Raw genomic sequence first — 21,264 nt, 5'->3', positions numbered from 1 at the left:
AGTAGAAGACAGCTTCTTTTGAAGTTCCTCCTGAAGAAGATGCACCACCATTTCTCTGCTCCTCAGAAATTAGAAGAGCAATCAACTCCTCAAAATCAGGAAATCTTTCACGGACGGAAATGGATGTTCGGAACTGTGCATAATCCTTTCCTAGACCATTCAAGGTCACGGAAACTAAATCATCATCTTCCACTGGCGACCCAATGGAAGCAAGTGCATCTGCAATCTTCTTCACCTTCATGTGGTAGTCGTTGATGCTCATACTTTCTCTTTGCACATTATGCAACTCTTGCTTGAGCTGCATTTTCCTGGCTTGCGTATTTGTGCTATACATTTTTGACAAAGTATCCCATGCCTCCTTTGGCGTACTTGCATCCTGAATATGCACAATCATAGAGTCTGAAATGCTGATAGACAGCCAATACATAACTTTCCTGGCTCTCTCATGCCATGCTTTAAATGCCTGCATTTGCTGTTGATTGGGAACATCAGGAAGAACTGGTTCTTCTTCATTTCCTGCAACAAATTCCCAATATCCTTTTCCCATAAGGAAATTCGTCATTCTAAACTTCCATGCTTGGAAGTTGTTCTTGTCAAGCTTTTCAGTGACAATCTGTGAAAGAGAATCAGATGCCATTACAGAAGACTGCAAAAAATTCTGTCACTGTAAAAACCACAGCTTCACCCTCACAAGGGAAAATCTGCAAAACTGGCGAAAGTGGTATTTGACCACACAGTCACTTCCTAGTGACGATTTTGCATCAACAGGCAACAGGGATGATTCTGTAACTCCCAATGTCTCTGCGCACAAGCATACAATGCAATTTTTACAGTAACTATTCACCGACCTGTAGAACAATGGCTGCACAGCATAAAACTGGGCCTTTTCTTGAGTGCGTGCAGAAAACTTCCGCCTCCAAAACAGGCCCCGAAATGGCCTCAAATCAAAAAAACAAGGTCGCCAAGGGCTATAGCCCTTTCCCGCAGCATATACTGCCCTCTTGCTTCACCGCGAAGGGCATCTCAACCTGAGACAATGCACTCCTGCACTTTCCGGCTGTGCTACCTGCAGAGATCTGCTCCCAAAACAAAAAATGAAAGCAATACTGCTCCTCTTACCAGAACACCGCGAGCTTGGCTTGCTTTCTTGAGCTCCTTACCACGAACAAGGCTCTGATACCATGTCAAGATTGTGGGAGAGAAGGAAGGAGTCTCGATTGAAGCTTTCTTGCTTGCACAATGGGGGAAGACACACAAGGGTGGAGGCTAAAAACAGTTTTCCTCTTCTTAGTTGTGTAAGCCAAAAGAACTCAAGTACAAAGAAATAGAAGAACCCTCTATATGGGTCTCAAACCAAACTCAACTAACTAAGGTGGCATACTAACTGAGCCACGAACTAGAGTAGATAAGGATAGCTATCATGTAGCTATTATTCATGGGTGGTGTACCAACCGTGTCTGCAACTGACAAGTCGGTGACATAAATACACAACGGTCACCCTGGCGTATCACGAGTGGAGCTCGATATCTCAACATTTGGACTGAATAATGACTACGTGACAACAATTATGCCATCCTCATTTATCAGCTAGCAATAGAACTCACAATTGTAAGGAGCTTTTTCAAGCCTCAATTTATCTTTTGGTCCAATGATGAGTGGTTGGCTTTATTGGAGTAATATCTATGAAAGCAAGTAGCTTACTGAGATCTAGTTGTTGCTCTTATTAAGAGGGAGCAAGGAAAGGCTGATAACATGCATGCTATGGATAATTATTTTGCTAACATGCCTCATAACATGGTCTACCTTCCATATTTAGAAGTCCACCATCATCATTCACTACCTATAAAATGTCATACATAGATTCCTTTGAAAAACTCTCTTGTAGTCTTTGTGCATACTATATTGAGGCAAACCTATTGCAAATTGATCAGGCAATAAGAGAAGTGAGAGCAGAAACCATTCTACACCATTAACTTCATCCAATTCAAGTGCCATTGCACACATGAACTTGAGCATTACGAAGAACACATTAGATTGCATATCCATGATGTTGATCTTTGTCAAATAGCCCTCACGCATTACAATGGTAAACATCTTTGCAAAAGGAGCCCATAGGGGTGATTTGGATGCATAGATGCCACTTGAACAAGTTTTATCTATTTAGCAACACGTTTTTCAGCTTTGCAAGAAGCTAAACAAACCTTTAATTGTTACATCATAGTTGTTGGAGTCCATGATAGAGAATAAAAGATGAGGTGGCAAATGTCTCAGAGATGGTGCAACTAAGGGTAGATGCGTTCATGCTTTCTAAACTGGTGTAGAGGCATATCATAGGGATGAATAGCAAGGCCCACACAGTTGTAGTGAAAGTATGCCATGCCCATAATCTAATCCCCAAGGATGGACTAGATTCAGCTACTGCCTACATGGGAATGGACTTTGATGGTCAACTTCTTGACTAAGTGATATCACTATCACGATGTAGGATCAAATCTTACATCTTCATAAGATCCCACAAGAGGCCCATATACATTTGGCTTGTTGCATGGTTTTATTATGATCTCATTGAAAATTGTAGCATCTAGTGCAATCCCGCTAAAGTGTGTTGTTGAGTATCTCGCTCTGATTGTCTTTTGTCTGAAAATTTATTGACAAGTGGGATTTTTGCTACCACCACCACATAAATCTCAACAAGGAGGATGTTGATACTCCCCCCACCAATCTACCTCTGTCGAAGTCTCCAAAATGTCAATCGGGGTTGGCTCAAAGTGTGAATATGGTGGTGAAGCAATCTCCTCCTCCATCGATGGTGGAGCCTCAAGAGCTAGAGGCTCCAAAGGCACCAGATCATGTGCCCAACTATTGCATGGATCTCCAAGTAAGGGAATCTCAACCCACCTCCCCCCTTTGCAAGTAGTTGTAAACTCCACAAATTGAATATCTCAACTAGTGTACACCTCCTATAAAATAGGTTCATAAAGTGTGTATCATTGGGACAATGAGGTATAGCCCATGAAGACTTGTCTTTTGGAAGCCCGTTCAAACCTATCCCTCTATTTCTTTGGATGTAAACATATGCATCACACCCAAAAAACCTCAAATAAGACACATCCAACTTTTGACCAAAGTAAGCCTAAAAAAGTGTCATACCTGCCATGATCGATGTAGGGGATTGATTAAGGATGTGGATAGCGATGGCCACTACTTTGGCCCATTGACGCTAATATTTCTACTAATGCTCCATCATAGTCCACACCATCTCGATCATACTGTGACACTTCCAATCCAATATGTCATTCTCTTGAGGCATGTTTATGTTGGCAAACTCTTAGTGCATTCCATGATCTACACAAAACTTGGTTAGCTCCTTGGAGTCAAACTCACCTCTCTTATTGGAATGCAAGATCTAGAGTTTCCTCCTAGCATTTTTCTCCTCAAAGATCAACCAATACTTAAAGTGTGAGAATGCTTTCAACTTTAACTACAAGAAGTATGCCCAAGTCATCCTGCTAAAATCATCAACAATTAGCATAGAGTATAAACTCCCCTTAAGGGTCATCTGCATCAGTCCACGTAACTCCATCAAAACAAGCTCCAAGTGCACCTTAGCCCATGTGAAGCCTTGCTAGGAATAGCATCTCTATACTGCTTTTCACAAATGCAAGACACATGGTGGGTGGCTCATGCACAAACTTTGGCAATCCATGTACAAGTTGACCAAAGTAGCCATTTGAAGGTACTCATAGTTGAGGTGTCATAGCTCAATCCATGTACAAGTTGACCAAAGTAGCCATTTGAAGGTACTCATAGTTGAAGCATGCCATAGCTCAATCTGAATATGTGAAGAGGGAAGAAGAAAGTAAAGGCTAATAGTCTACATCTTATAAACTCCATTTGTTACACCCTCGAAAGACCAAGATGGAAAAGCCGAAAAATAAAAAATGGAAGACAATCCCAAGGCGAGAGAAAAATGGAAGAGAAAGGTACACTCATAAAAAATCTAAAGACATGAAGTGCAAGAAATAGTCTTGAATGTAAAAGGAAGCATGCAATAGTAAACGCACCATGACATGTTAGCACGAAAAGCACCCTGCACATTGCAATTCATTTTTTAAAAGAGTGTTGGCCTCTCTCCTATGCAAATTGTAAAGAATGAGAGGCATGAGTTGAGGCCTATGCTGATACGAAGGAGAAGAAAAGAGAGTAGAGGAATGGATGAAGGCCATACCAAAAAGGGAATGGCCGCACAAGGAGAGGATAAGGGCATGTATGGAAGTCAAGAAATGAATGAAGAAGCTCATTCTTGTGTGTGGCCAGACTTGCTCTCTTCTTGCTTTTTGCTCTTGCTTTCTTCTTGTGCATGAGAGAGGAGAGAGGGAGTGTGTGTGTGTGTGTGTGTGAGGGAGAGAGTGTGTGTGAGTGAGTGAGGGACCATGGAGAAGCTCTTCTTCTCCTCTCTTCATCTTCATCTTCTTCTCTTTTCCCTTCTTGCATGCATAGATATGGAGGTCAAAGCTCAGAGTTTGGATATGGAGCTTGCTTGAGGGCATATCTTGAATGGTAGAGCATTGGTAGATTTGTGGGAGGAGGTACGCAATCAAGTTCGAAGGTCAGCTCACTACATTGGTGTGTGAAAGAGTGCACATGGCTATGTGAGAGGTAGCTGGCGGAAGCTCGAGAAACTCCCAAAAATGATGCTAGGACCACAACCAAGTTTCTGTGGGAGCAAGAAATCTCACGATTTGGTTGCTCCATAGAGTTGGTTAGTGACCAAAAAGGCACACACTTCATCAATGAAGTGATCACTCACTTGTTATTTACCTTCTTAATAATCCACAAAAAGTCCTCACCATATTATCCTCAAGTTGATGGTCAAACCAAATCCACAAATAAGATATTGGTGAGTATACTAACAAAAGTAGTCTCTGCTTTGTGCACAATGACTACAACAATAAGCTCATGGCATATTTATGGGCATATAGGATGGCCTACAAAACAGCCATAGGATAGACTCCATTTAGATTCACCTATGAAACCGAAGCTATTCTATTAGTAGAGTTCTTTGTTCCAAGCTTAACAATAGCAGGCCAAGAAAGATGGGAGGGCCAAGTAGCATGGACAAATCGATTGGTAGAGCTAGAACACCTATTTGAGACTTGTCTCATTGCAATGCATACTCTAATCTATGAAAAGGCATGACGCAAGAAGTAGTAGCACCAACCTACCTATGAATAACCGTAATAACCACCCACAAGGCATACACCCTTGATGCACTAATTGGTGAGGGAGCCAACTCAAAGGTCTTAACACATGAACACTAGACCTGAGGGTGCCCGAATGGGTTGGGTAGGTGCTCGGGGAGCCGAGGAGTGACAGGAGCTCGAGAGAGTCGACTATGGCTATCGGGAAGCAAGAAGTGGACACCACTACCAAGAGAAAAGCAGAACTCAAGAAGAAAAGGGTGAGGATGTTGGAGTAGGCAAAGAGAAGATTAAAAGCCCAACCAACAATAGCCCCTAAAAAAGTTCCACCATCCTCTAGAAACTATACCCAAAGCTACGGCCCAAACACTCAAGTGAATCCCTAAGCATAAGACCACAATCTCACAAACGTCAATCATTGGGAATGCATAGTTTCTGTGCCTCAAACTCTAGGCCTAAACAGTAGAGTTGACGCTCCTATAGTTCAAATTGACTGATCAGTATTGAGTTCCAAAAGCCTTCCTTACGAGCCCAAGGATGCTATGAGGGTAAGACCTTGCTATGGTTGCCTAAAATCTCAAGTGCTATGTATGATCCTCAATCTCATGCTTGAAAAACCAAGGCTCAGAAACATCAACTGAAACAACGGAGGAGAAAAACCCAAAGGAGGGGAGCTCAATCCTTGAGTGCTCAAATGGTCTATCGACCCAAAGCTCAACCAAGAGTCCACGAGCAACCGCTCATGAGTGAGCTCCTGCCTAATGACTCTAAGGTGATCACCACTACAAAACATGATGACATAGCATCAATTAAACTCCAAGCTTCTCAAACCAAGCTTGCCACACCCACTAAGAATCCCCAAGTGGAAGTACTACGCATCAACTTGTCCAATTCAACTAAACCCAAACCACCAATAAGCCTTAGGACATGGCAGCCATGGTGATCCATTCTTAAAGTGGCTTCCAACATGGGCATGGACATAGGGGATGACTTGGTAATGTGTATCATGGACTCAACTTTCACGTTGTTTGTTAGAAGTTATGAATGTTTGCACCTAGGCTTACTTGATGAACCCATAGCAAACAAGATATGTTCCTTGCCATGGTCTGGGGAAGAATATGAATTCATTTTTACTAAGGCCTCTACTATTGTAGATAAAATGATTGGCAATGAAATTTCACGATAAGAATATTAAGCCAATGCTTCATCATCTCCTACAAGTAGAGCAGAATTCCCATGCCACCACACGAACTTGTTGAACTCCAATGATTAATCAAGTCTAAATCCAATTTCTTACGAAAGTGGTATACTTTATGCATTTCATGGGCTCAAAAAGGTTCCCAAATCATGAACAAAGCGGAGCAATGGCATTCCATCAAGACTTTCTAGTATGGCCAAACCTATGTGGCCCAAACCTCATTTAGAGTATTAGCCATAACTAGGAATCAGTCATTAGAAGACAATATCATGCTCCACCTGTACTTGTATAGGATCCTAATGTGGAGGAGGAACACCACATTGCAAGTCGACTCAACTCCAACGGCCTCTTGACTAATGTACTAATTATGTTGCACAAATGGGCATTTGTCCACAGGATATGGACCGTTATGCAACTCTAGAGTATAATTCCAAGTTCTACGACTAGCTCTTCAAAAACTAAGGCATGCCACGAATGCACCAAATGTCCATATACCTTGATTCCCACAAATCTAGGAAGGATTTTCATCCTTTCCAAGGGGAGGGGGTAAAAGTGAAAAATGGATGAAAACCAAAAATAGAAATTGAAATTTAAAGGGAAGAATGAATGTGTAAAAATGTGTGGATTGATTGGTGTGAGAATTCTCATTTTGTGGCTTATATCCTTCATCAATGGACACTAATCTTTCTAGTCACTTTACCTTTCGTGCAAGAGATGCCCTTTAAAGAAAACTAATCATGGGCTATTGTGTGGTGACAGGAACCTAAATGGCAAATCAACAAGATAAACCCAATAGGCTCCCCTTCTCGGAGGAGAAACATAGAAGATATGGATTAGCCATTGAGATACGAGCGCTCAACCAATTAAAATACCATAGCATCCAAATCTGGATGGAGTGGTGACATACAAAGAGGCAATTGGGAAAATGACAAAACAATGTAATCTTTCCAAGTATCTAGAGAAGGTGGGATAGGACACAGATCACATTGAGATACCTACAAGGACGGTAGATTTGCCAATGCTTGGTTTTTCTTCATCCATTTTTAATGGGTGAGATTAGTAGATAAGCCGGAGAAGAGGCCAAAGAAGGATGTCTATAGGATGTTGGGGATGGACCAAAAGAAGTTCTACACAAATGTGGGATCAGCTTGGCTGACATTCCTAACCCCACTATCTGACTACAAGCAAAAATGGTCCATATCCTTGTCTCAAACTAGAGATATAATGCTCTCATGAATAGAATAGGAGTACCATTGTTGGAGAGCCTTGCAACAAACACCCTTGGACAAGGTCAACCAAAATGCCTATGTCCGAAATATAAAGGTACTAGCCATAACACCAAGGGCAGTAGGAGAGGAGTCTTTGGCTACCACAATAGAGTGAGAAAGGAAAAAACATGCTTCCAAGGCTTCAACCATATGAATTGAAGGAGTACTAATGGCCATAATCCAGGAGGCCCTAGGGGAGGTGAAAACAGAAGTAATAGAGGAAACCCAGAGCCATTGCCTATCCAAGAGGAGCATCACTCCCCCACCCTAGCAAGTCTACCTATTTCACCCTTAGTATAAGAATAGGGGGAGGACAAATTCCACAAGGATCAACAAGAAAAAATAGAAAGAGAGGCTAATGAAAAGGAGGTTGACCAACCCACTCAATAGCAAGGAACTTTGAGTGAGAGAATGGTCAATGAGCAGCAAGGCTTAAAGCTATCAAGCTAGGGTGGGAGAAGGAAGATCACTATTGAAATCCCCATAAGAAGAACTCAAGCTACCTTTGAAGAACTGCAGAGGGTGGAAGAGGAATCGAAAAGGCTTGAAGAAGAGTGCAAGAAGAAGCAAGAAGAGGAGGAAAAGCAACTAAGGTAATAGGAGGAGGAGCAGATATAGCCCTAGCCATTCGAGATCAATGGAGCGACCCTCCTGATCTCAAGAATTGGCAATGATGAGCCTAGTATGAGATGACATGCCAAGCATAAGCACAAAAGCGGAAGAGGCAAGACCAACATCGGTCTTCGTGAAAGGCAAGGGTAAAGCCCCTCTATAGGCAATCCCACTAGTCATGGCTACCCCTACAATCACCCCAACACAAGGAACTACTGAAGGGGCACTCAATGAAAGAAACATCATGGCTTGGGTGTAGTACTTAGTAAGCAAAGTGTCAACTATTTTGGTGCCTTCAATCGTGTGTAACACTAAAAATCATGATAAATTGGTAAGAGAGCTTCAAAGCCAACTCAATAGGATGATGGAGGAGAAAAAGGTTGCGCTTGCAAATCGAGAAGAAGAGAAGATTTCCTTTGCATCCTATAGGGTAGAAAGAACAAGGGTAATGACCATCTTAAATAGGGAGACGATTGCACTGAAAGAGGCCTTAAAGGCAAGGGAAGGAGAAGATGTTACAATGTCGATCTAGAGCATGGTAGAAGCTATGATGGATAGAAGATGACGGTTAGATTCATGTTGACATAGACAATGAGTAGATAACTGTTACACAAGTGAATTAGGTTCCAAGATGGAAGCTTGGACTCATAAACACAATCTTGTGTAATGGACTTGACAATGACAATGGCACTAACTAAAAGGGGAAAGCATCATGATATTGCATTACTCATTGTGAAAGTGATAGTCAAGCACAATGCTTTATAGAAGCTCCATAGGTAGCATTCTGCACCATTATGCTTATGGGATTCAGGACCTCTTCCTAAAGTGCTAGTATTTTCCTTGCCCACTACTCCATACAAAGAGGCTGTCACATGGGTGTGATTGCATATTTCTCAACACCCCTCCTCAATCACAACTGTAAAGAAAGCACTAAGTGTACAGAGGTTGTCATGAGTAGAACCTTGCTAAGTGTGGGTATGCCACAAACATGGTAAACACCAGAGGCTATCGTAGAAAAGGCTAAGTATGGGTACTAAAAAACATGGCTAACATCCAGGGCCTGTTACAAGGCCTCACTAAGTGTGTAGGGGTTGTTATGCATAGGCTACATGAGGAGTTTTACAAGAGGTATGTTAGGAGCATTAATGGCAAGTACATTCAATAAAAATTTCTAGTAAAAATTTGGGTCAAGGACTGACATGCCCTTGTGGTTTTCTTCATTTTTGGATTTTCTTTTAGCATAGATCTTTTAGTCTTCATTTTCCATCGCTTTCCTTGTATTGATCATTTGGTCTTCTTTTTCTTGGCCTTCTTCTTTATGGTCCTTGCTTGCATTGGTCTTCATGTCCATGTCCCCCTCAAGCAAAGGTATGATCATCTTTGAGGCAGCATAAATGTCTTCACAATCTTCAAATAAGGTCATTGATTACACTTTAGAACAAGTAAATACATCCATCCTTGGAATCAACATCAAATGAGTGAGATGAGACCAGGTGTGAGTTGATTCTTGAATGTGTCAAAGGACACAAGAAATAGTAGTGTTAAACAACACTAGCTAGTACCAAGAGATACTATGTAGTTGAAGCTTGATGATGCTTGAATGTCTTGTTGAGCAAGTCTTCAATAGATCTTCAAAAAATATTATTCTTAAGTTTATACTTGTTGGAAACTCGGTTGGGATTCAGCTTAGAGAGAGTGGCAGACCTCCAACGGAGTGAGAAGATTGAGAAGAGTGAGGTGGAAGAGGAGCTTGATGATGTTGCTTGATGGTCTTCCAAATATTCCAAGTCTTCAAGATCTCCAACAATCTCCAAATATCTTTCCTTCCTTAATGCGTGGCATTGAGTAGATCAGTGAATCAATGTAGCAGTAGGTTAGTTTAAATGGTAGGAGAGAGAAAATGAAGTGAGAGATGTGCTTGAGCTCAAAAATCTATGGCTGCCAAATAATGAGTAGTATGAGATTTAGGTGAAGAAACGAGGTCATGCCTTCAACCTGAGCTAGACAAAAGTTGAGCAAAGCTGAGAGTGAGAGGAGAGCTAAGCCATGCTCCACTAAGCTCTAATACCATGTTAAAAGCATGGATCTAGAGGATGGCAGAATCTATGCTAGATAGAAGATAAAGGCTAGATTCATGTTGACATAGACAATGAGTACACAATTGTTACACAAGTGAATTAGGTTCCAAGATGGAAGCTTGGACTCATAAACACAATCTTGTGTGATGGACTGACAATGACAATGACACTAACTAAAAGGGGAAAGCATCATGATATTGCATTACTCATTGTGAAAGTGATAGTCAAGTACAGTGCTTTATAGAAGCTCCATAGGTAGCATTCTGCACCAGTGTGCTTATGGGATTTAGGACCTCTTCCTAGACTGCTAGTATTTTCCTTTCCCACTGCTCCATACAAAGAGGCTATCACATGGGTGTGATTGCATATTTCTCAACAAAAGAGAACTTAAAGGATTTGTATGATGAAGAAAGAGACAACCACATTGCCCTAGAAAACATGTACACCTTCAACTCCAAGGAAAATAGGTTCCTAGAATTGGAAATTGAGGAGTTGAAGAGGCATAGAGAGGAGACAAGGAAGGAGCTACATGTGGCAAAGACTTAAAGAGATGAGGAGACCATGAAGAAGCTGGCAGAGCGGCACAACCAACTTCAAGTAGCTCTCCACAAACAAGCTATACTAAGGGAACAAGTAGTATACAAAAACCAAGAGCAACAACAAATGTATGCATTATGGCAGGAGCAGGAGCAAGTGATCACCACCCTAGACTAGTACCAAAATTAGGGCTAGAGTAAATGAAAGAGAAAGCAAAGGAATGGGCAGCAAGATGTATATGACTTCATGCATCAAGCAATGCTTACAAGGGTATAGTTGTTGAAGGCCTTTGGTGGATGATGGTGTGCAGTATACCCACATAGAAGGCATTGTGAAAAATATATGGTGACTTCCTTTTTGCTAGATAGTCGCACATAGCTTAGCTTTGAGTTCTTTGTGCTAAATTGTGTGCTAGAGCACTAAAAATGGCATGGTTGTCACTTCTACTAATCATAAATTGTAATTAATCATAGGGTGCACTCTTAATTTCTAGTAACTACCATTGTAATGATATATGAGAATCATGAGAGTGCACTTTCTTTTTGGTTTTCCTAATTGTTTATTAAATGTGGAATCACGAATAACCAAAGTGCACACTTTTTTCATAAACAGCTAATCACATATAATGGATTCATGTCCAACTATTGTAATTGTATATATATGATTGAAGGTCATGGATCTCAATTTAAAATACTTAATGAATCTCTAATTTTTGTAATGCTCCTTCTTTTGTTCTTACACTAACATACATTATGTGACTTGTTATGTTTCAAACAAATGCAATTTTGAAATGGAGTGGATAATGTCATTGAATCCCTATTCTTCTTACATCATTGACTATTTGTGCATTTGCAAGTGATGATACACATGCTCTCATACACGTAGCATGACTGGGTTCCTTGGAGTCTTTGAAGTGGAAGTGGAGAAACATGCACTTCATTTTTGTGGATTTTGTATCAGTCTTTTATGCTTGAAGAAACTTGCTCAAACATAAGGGGGAAAACATGCCCGAATCTCCAAATGCATGTCTATTATTCTCTTGACCACACCACATATGCATTGAGAATAAACCTAAATATGTATCATCATTCATTGAGTTATTGATGTCATCTAAAGGAGACATGGTGCTCAATAGTTGTAGAAGAGAAGTAAGAAGGAATTCAACTTGAGAAAATGGTAAGCATGAAGAAAACCTATATTTTAGAAGATAGGCTTGACAATGAGACTGAGGCATAGGATTGAAATTGATAATCAAACCTCTATTTTAGAAGATAGGCTTGATGATGAGTCATATGGAAATTGAAGGCCTCTATGTGTCTTAGCATGAGATATTCAATAGTTTCATGAAGTCGTGGCAAGGAAACTCAGTACAATAAGGTTTTCATTCAATTTCAAGTTTACCAAGTAATGTGAAACAAAAGAAGATTATGCTATTCCAACAAGTAAAATCAATTTACAAAAGCAAACATTATGCAAAAAACAAAGATTGTTTGTCATAATCTTAGCTATAGAAATATATATTTTTTAAACAAGGCAAATTGGATGCATGCAACATGGCATATGTGCGTCATTTTTCTTTTACAAAAAATGACAAAGATGAGCAACATTATATATATTTGTCTTTTTGAACAACATGAGTTAGATGTCACACCATAAGGCACATCCTCAATTGCATGTTCTTAAAAGACACCTGAAATTTCTAGGCAAGAATATAACATTTGTACATTTTATTATTGAAGTGTCTTGAAAGCATATATTGCATGTGTATCTTTGCAATAAAGGATATATTCATATCTTTGCCCCAAGGTAGGAGTAAGTTATGAAGTTCATATCAAGCAAGTCCCTTAAAGGCGAGCAAAGTAGTTCTAATGTGCTGTTATTTTGGAACATATGAATTTGGTTATGAAAATATAGAATAGGTGCATAATTGACCACATACAATAACTACCAACTTCTTTCCTTCCCTCTCTTCTCTAACAAGCCATATTCTAACTTCAAACTTATGGTATGATTAAGATGGTTGAAACCTTCAATGATAGTGAATGTTCAATTTACATCACTTTTTCTTCCCCATTAATGCTTAGAAAAATGTTGTACTCATTAGTAAAGTAACGTGAGTGATGCATCATTCATTCCTAGAAAATGAATCTTGTAGCAACAACTTGCTTGTCCACCAAGAAATGTGTTTTGCTTGATGCTCTTGTCAAGGTTGGTGGGAATTTTACAAGTCTATAATTGCACAATTCATGATCTTGAAGGTGGACTAGTAAAATACCTACAAATTGTGAGGAAAAAATGCTTGAACCTTTATTTGAGGGGTTGAAACATGATCTTTTGCATATATTGTAAACAAGGAAAGGACTAGTAAGCTCTAAACACTAGTTGGTCAACCTTGTTTGAATGAATAAAAGAAGTTCATAAATGAAGTTTGAGTTAATGGTTACTTGAGAACATTGTAACCTAATATTAGACTTGGAGACATCCTCTCTTAGAATGAGTGCTTGAAAGGTGACCACCGCATTTTAATTTTGTAACAACTTTGAGTTAATGGTCACTTGTATACACCATCTCTTAGAACGAGTGCTTGGGAGGTAACTAGCTCATCTTAATTTTGTAACACCTTTGAGTTAATGATCACTTGCAAACATCGTCACCTAGTATTTGACTTGAATACATCCTCTCTTAGAATGAGTGATTGAGAGGCAATCAACACATCTCCATTTTGTATGTGTGGAGAGTGAAGTGTCATGCTTGTGGAAATGAATTGCTCAAGACTTCTCTAGAGGGAAATTCACGTGTAGACATGAGTGTATATTGTGGAAGGTTATTCAATAAACTCTACCATATGAGTTTTCAAGTTGAGTCGAGTTTTTTTGTCATTCCGTGGTTAGAACAAATATCGTAGTAGGCTATCATTTTTGAAAATTTATGAGTAGAAAATTCAAAATAAGTTTGAAATGACACAATTAAGATGAGAAATCTACACATTGTAATAGAAAGTTGACATATCTCAATAATTGTGATCATACAAGATTAAATTCCAACCAATAACATGACCTCCAACTTTCATGACACCATATTTAATCACCAACCCATCGAACCACTACCAAGTGTGTTTAACAATAGGTAGGATTGGTAAACTCCACACATAGGCATCAAAATATTTTTTTGCTAACATGGCAACTTATATTAGTAAAATATTTATATCCTTTTAAAATAAGAAACCAATCTCATATAAGGTCTCAAGTTTCATAAAAAGCAACTTTGCTACTTTCTTTGATACAAAACCTAGCTAATACCTTAAGAACCCATTGAATCGCCTTAGTATACTCTGCGTTTTTCTCAAACATAACCTTAGGGATTCCTTTGAAGACAACCTAGTTTTTGACATCGCAAATAACTGCAGCATCAATCCTCTTATTGTATGCCAAATTGACCAATAAGTGAGGGTTCATATTTCCTTTTTCTCCAAGTAGCAGGTGCATATATGCTATGTGACTATGCAATTGAGCTCTATCAACCATGGTTGAATGCTCTTCCAAAGGAGCTAAACATCTACATGTACCCTTATCCCCTTGGTAAAGTTTAAGGATTTCTTAAAGCTTAGGATGACCATCGAACAACCACTATTGTAAACTCTTGAATTGAGCCAAATATATATATACTAGCAATAGCCACTTCTCAGTTGTCACAAGCGGCAAGCAAAGTTATGGTACCACACAGCAACTTCACTCGACAATCAATTTCTCCTCTTTCTCTCTCCTCTTTTTCCTCTCTCTTTTTAATTTTTTTCTCTCTCTCTCTTTCCTCAATTCCCTATGTCTGAATTCTCTCTCTATCTCTCTCCACCTTTTATTTTATTTTATTGTCTTACATCTCCTTGTTCTCTCTCTCTCTCTCTCATCAAATATAAAGCTAAAAGTAATTTATAAAATTTATAATATAAAATGTTAATTATACATACAATTTCTTTTATGTATCAAACTTATAAAATTTCATCTATACACAAAGTTGGTATTGATTGGATCTCACAAAGTTTGAAATTCAAGTCAAACTTCTCTCTCTCTCTCTCTCTCTCTCTCTCTCTCTCTCTCTTCTCATCTCTCTCCCTCCTAATTTTTTCCTCCCTCTCAGTCTTTTTATTTTTTCTCTCTTCTCACCTCTTTCTCTCTCTCAAAATTTTATCACTTTCTTCTCTCTCCTGATTTTTTTCTTTCCTTTCCTCCCCCATATTTTCCTCTCTCTCTCTCTCTCTCTCTCATTTCTTCTCACTTCTCATTTGTCTCCTCTCTCTCTCTTCCCTCATTTTTCTATATCCTCATTTTTCTTTGTATTTCTCTCCTCTCTTTCCCCTTTCTCTCCCCCCTTTTTTCTTTATTTTCTCTCTCCTTCTTTTTCACACACAAGGAAAATTTGCCTATATCCTACCCACACACACACACACACACACACACACACACAGAGGATAAATAAAGTTGTTTGAAGAGAGAGATAGTGTGTAAGCACTACTAATCTACTTATTAGATCACCTACACTTGGAGAAGCTTCTAGATACGGTTATTTTCAAGGGTACTCTCATTGACTTGGTTGAGTACTATAATACCTCGTGAACACAAGGGCCAAACGAGCTATGAGTAAGATGAATTGAAGAATATGTGGTCACTTTTTGTAAATCTATGATGAACAATTTATGAATGGAAAAATGCTTGAAAGGGCATAAAATGATCATTTTTAAAGCTTTGTTAGAAATGTCCATTTTTATAGCTTTGTTAGAATGATTGTCTGTTGATTGGTTGAGAGCAAGTAAAACATGATAAATGGCCAACAAGGTCATGGCATAATGGTTTGTGTTACATAGATGCGTGAGTTTAAACCTTGTACCTTGCATAACCTCAAGGCATAATAGAATATCCGTTGGAGAACAAGAAATGATAGACAAAGATTAATAATACATGAATATTTGTCTCTCAAGAGCATTAGAGTTTCACATACAATGGTTTCAAGTTGTAAGCTCATGACACATGTGCATGAGCTATAATTAAAGAACTAAGAACATGTCCGCGAATGCCCATGAACTTGGACTAGGTGGACTTGTGCATGACTTGGCCCTTAAATTGTTTTTACACAAAACCATAGTGAGGTTGGTTACAAACCAAATGACGGATGGCCAACCCCTCCCCAGAGTGTGGACATGCAATTTTTTAAATCGGGCGCAGACATGGGTATAAAGCCTTTACACACTAAAAGGACACATTTTGCCAAAAAGTGAAAATTATTATATATATAAAAATTTTATTGGTTACACGTATAAAAAATGCACCCTTGTCTATCACTTTACAAATTGGATGGGGGAGACTCCGTCCAAAAGTAAGCGAGAAGTTCTCATCAACTGTTTACCAGGTAAACAAGAGGCTATGTAATATGTCCTCTCTAGTGTGTAAGGGACTCAGGGGAGTATTTTGATTGGCTAATACTTGCAAAGTAGACGTATGCTATTTGGTGTGTAACCAGCCCAAAGGTCAAAAAGAAGGTGAGAATTTCAAAAGAGATTAAACGTTTCATGATTGGGCATTGATGGTTGGGAGGTTGATCAATGATGGGGAGGCTGGACTCTGGAGAACTAGAGAGAAAGAGACGCCAACAATAAAAGCACAAGCTAAAGGAACGGTTCGATTAACGTGGATCACGTAATGCTTTTGCATGCCAAGGGGGCTTGAAGGCGGGGGGGGAGGCACTCTTCTCGTGAGGGGGGGCTCCAGTCTCTCTCTCTCTCTCTCTGTGTCTCGCGCGTATTTCTATATTCTCCTACCAACTAACTGTCTTCGCCACGAAACGTCATTAGGAGTATAAGAGAGGGTTGGTGGATTCTGCGAGATGGTGGCATAACATCCTGCAGCTACTCTCTCTCTCTCTCTCTCTCTCTCTCTGTGCATTTGTCTCATCTTCTCTCTGCTGCATTACTCACCCCCCGCCATGGTCACCGGTGCAGACCCTGCACCCTCGCTTCACCTCCCCTCCAAGGGCCTCTACCACGATGGCGACATCCCTCGCGACGATCCCTTCAACTGGATACAGTCCGCCTCAGCTCTCCAGACCAGCTTCTTAGACGACATCAAATCCATGGTGCACGCCTTCTTCCACTCCCATGAGGTCCGGATCGAAGGCAAGTCCCTCACAGTCGCTGAAGTCGCGGCCGTTGCCCGCAGGCCCGAAGTGATCGTGGCCCTCGACGTAGAGGCCGCGAAGGAGAGAGTCGATGAGAGCTCAATGTGGGTGCAGAACAAGATCATGAAGGGCTGTGATGTGTATGGTGTCACCACTGGCTATGGTGCCACCTCCCATCGCAGGACGAGCCAAGGGATGGAGCTCCAGAAGGAGCTCATCCGCTTCCTTAACGCAGGCATCTTCGGCAAGAACATTGCCGGAAATGCCCTGCCCATGGATGCTGCCCGCGCTGCCGTCCTCGTCCGGACCAATACCCTCATGCAGGGCTTCTCCGGCATCAGATGGGACATCCTCGAGACCATAGAGAAGCTCCTTAATGCTCATATTACCCCCCTGCTACCCCTCCGTGGCACCATCACTGCCTCTGGCGACCTCGTTCCTCTCTCATACCTCGCTGGGCTCGTCACTGGCCGGCCTAACTCCAGAGCCATGACTGCCGATGGCAATATAATCTCCGCCGCTGACGCCCTCCGCACTGTAGGTGTGGAGAAGCCTTTCGAGCTACAGCCTAAAGAAGGGCTCGCGATTGTCAATGGCACTGCCGTCGGGGCCGGCCTGGCCTCCATAGTTTGCTTCGACTCGCACATTCTGGCTCTCCTGTCAGTTGTAACCTCGGCTCTGTTCTGCGAGGTGATGCAAGGGAAGCCCGAGTTTACCGACAAGCTAACGCACAGGCTGAAGCACCATCCCGGCCAGATCGAAGCTGCAGCTGCAATGGAGTGGATTCTGCAAGGCAGCGAGTTCGTGAAGGCGGCTGAGAAGCTCCATGGCGTGGATGCTCTCAAGAAACCCAAGCAAGACCGGTATGCGCTGCGAACTTCGCCTCAATGGCTGGGACCTCAGATCGAAGTGATCAGGTTTGCGACACAAATGATACAGAGAGAAATTAACTCAGTGAATGACAACCCGATAATCGATGTGGAGAGGGATTTGGCTCTGCATGGGGGCAATTTCCAAGGGACGCCGATAGGGACGGCGATGGATAATGTGCGGCTGGCGCTGGCCGCCATGGGCAAGCTTATATTCGCGCAGTTCTCCGAGCTGGTGAATGATTTCTACAACAACGGCTTGCCGTCGAATCTGAGCGCGGGGCCGAACCCGAGCCTGGACTACGGCCTGAAGGGAGGGGAGATAGCGATGGCGTCCTACATGTCGGAGCTGGAGTATCTGGCCAACCCTGTCACGAACCACGTCCAGAGCGCAGAGCAGCACAATCAGGACGTGAACTCCCTGGGCCTCATCTCGGCTCGGAAGACCGCTGAGGCTGTGGAGGTGCTCAAGCTGATGAGCGCAACGTGGTTGGTGGCGCTGTGCCAGGCTGCCGATCTGCGTCATCTGGAGGAGAATCTCCAGGTGGCGGTCCGGCAGGTGGTGTCGCAGGTGGCGAAGAAGACGCTGGCGGCGGGCATCGACGGACAGCCGGCGGCGGCCCGCTTTTGCGAGAAGGGCCTCCTGCAGGCGGTCGACTGCGAGCACGTTTTCACGTACGCAGACGACCCCACCAGCCCGGCCTACCCGCTCATGCAGAGGTTGCGCCAGGTGCTGGTGGAGCACGCCCTGCGGAATCCATCGGACGAGCGAGATGCAGCGACGTCGGTGGTGGCGCGCATCCCGGCCTTTGAGGAGGAGCTGCGGGCGCAGCTGCCGGGGGAGCTGGTGTCCGTGCGGGCGGCTTTCGACAACGGGCGGGCGCCGGTGCGCAACCGGGTAGCTGGGTGCCGGTCTTATCCATTGTACGCTTTTGTCCGGGAGCAGCTGGGCACCCAGCTCCTGGCCGGCACCCGCGGCCAGTCCCCCGGCCAGGACTTCGAGGTCGTTTTCGATGCTCTCTCCGAGGGCAGGCTCATCGCCCCGCTCCTCCGATGCCTGGACGGCTGGCCCCCCCACCCGGCGGCCCCTTATCAGGAGGAGGCTCGTTGCTAGCGGCTTAGCTTATCAACCCGCCTGTCGCCTGTTTTCCTTGCCCTTCTCCCTTCTATATTCGTAATACTCTCCTACATGCTTTTTCCCCAACTGTGAAGTAACACACCTTTTACGAAATTGTTATATCGCAATATGTTTATTTCTTTTGGCCAGTTCTCTTCACGGGAGTTACTATTATTATCATTTAATTAAGCACCTTTTAAGAAACTTTTAATATCACAACATATTTATCATTTCTTTTGGCCAGTCGTCTTCATCGGGATTATTATTAAGCCCTAAAATCTTAGTTTAGTAACCTGCCCTGTTTTTTAATGCAAAATATGAGTTTGTATTACTTAAGAAGGTGGAAATTACAGTTTCCCCTAAGGGAAACAACAAGAAGCCACCAGCAACATTCTTAACCAAAAAACTCTCTGACCAGCTACCCAACTAGAAATTTATAACAACTAGCCATTTATAACACCGGCGTCTTGTAAGGACTTATGAAGATTCTTAGCCAAAACACCATATGGAGATCACAGGTGATCAAATAAGAAGGCATTTTGCTACTCTAGACATCTCATAGGATGAAGGCTTGGAGGATATGCTAGTACTTAAATCTCCTCATCGTTAAGCTGCCCTTGATCTCCATAAAGTACTTGTTTAGCTTTAGAGGCTCTAGATAGACCAACCACATTCAAAATTTTCCTAAGGCTTACTTATCCACATAGGTTGAACCTCAAGCCACTTCCAAAATATATGCATTATATCTTCCTCTTCTTGCTTACAAAAGCAAACACAGGGAGAGATTGCTTAACTTTGGTCTTTGTTTGACGGGTAACTTATTCATCATAATTCTCCATAGCAACAAATTAAGCCTTGTCGACGGAGTATCCTTCCAAGCCGTTTTTACTCTCTTCTTGTAGGCATAAATGTGACCCATAGGGAAATATTTCTTCCAATAGTCTAAGGAATTTGCTAGCCATATTCCAAATGCCTCTTTGAAGTCCTCTTTGTACATAAGTTTAGCAAAGTGCTTCCAAACCGTTTTTACTCTCTTCTTGTAGGCTTAAATGCGACCCATAGGGAAATATTTCTTCCAATAGTCTAAGGAATTTGTTAGCCATTTTCCAAATGCCTCTTTAAAGTCCTCTTTGTACATGAGTTTAACCAAGTGCTTACCCTTATGGTTCACCCAAAATAGAGTTAAGGCCTCAAAGGCAATGTGGTATAAAGCAAGCCATTGCACCTTGACTTTGGAAAATATCCTTTCCAACCATTGCCTTTCAGCTTGTGAAAGGTTGTACTCATGATGGAGTCTTTGAGGGCTTTTGAAATTTAGTGTGGTAAAGTCACAAGCGTCTTTCCACCTATGTAGACCTTTTCTCTAGCGCACGCAGTAGACATGGGAAGATTGACATTAAGAGGAAGAAAGGTGTCATCATAGGCATCCCTGCTGAGCCATATCAGTATGTAAAGATGTGTCACCTCTTGATCCATGTTTGCCACACCAGCTCAATTGCATTGTAATGACCCGCTAATTTTGAACTAAACCTTGGGCTACTGAGATGAAGAGGAAATCTTGACTTTGCTTGGCACATAGAATAGCTTATCCTCTATAGAGAGGGGCTTAAGAGGATAATTTGGAGTATTGACATTGAACAACCAATCATGAATAATAATTGCCCAAGGCTGGTTGTTGTGTATCTTCTTTAGCAGGCCGAAGTTTAATCTGAGGGCCCTTGTGAGAGGCCTCAAGCCCTAGGTCCCCCCTCCTTTTTGGAAGTAAACTGTTGCCAGTTTATAGCATGTCATTGCTATCTCTTCCTCGAGGACCAAATGAAATTTTGGATTAAGGCATCAATCACACCCCAGTTGGCCCTTGAAAAAGGAAACTCTATAGCCACATAAATAACATAAGAGGATAGAACCACCTTGGCTATGGTAAGCCTTCCAACAAAGCTGAGTGCCAAACTCGACCATTTTGCCACCTTTAGCTTCACTTTCTGAAGTAGCCATTTGAAACACTGTTTGAGCGTGGCAACAAAGCCAATTGGACATCCAAGATATCTAAAGATCTGGCAAGGATCAATCATCTTGAAGTTGTAGTTGAGCAACCACTGTGGTGGGTTCCCCCAACTAATATAGAGAATTTAAATTTTAGCCGTACTAACAACAGACCCAGATCCTATAGAGAACTCATTATAGAGCTTTAGTAAGGTGTCCATTGAGCCTTGATCAAA

General features: G+C 41.8%; 1 pseudogene; it reads left to right on the top strand.

Annotated features, from left to right (window-relative positions):
- Positions 1-16,712: 16,712 nt before the first annotated feature.
- On the top strand, positions 16,713-19,249 carry LOC148010509 (phenylalanine ammonia-lyase pseudogene; annotated as a pseudogene).
- Positions 19,250-21,264: the final 2,015 nt, after the last annotated feature.

The sequence above is a fragment of the Lygodium microphyllum genome, chromosome 29 (genome assembly GCF_053477565.2).
Source record: "Lygodium microphyllum isolate KBCC chromosome 29, Lygodium_microphyllum_v1.1.10, whole genome shotgun sequence".
Taxonomy (NCBI): Eukaryota; Viridiplantae; Streptophyta; class Polypodiopsida; order Schizaeales; family Lygodiaceae; genus Lygodium; species Lygodium microphyllum.
This window is presented reverse-complemented; position numbering and strand designations above follow the sequence as displayed.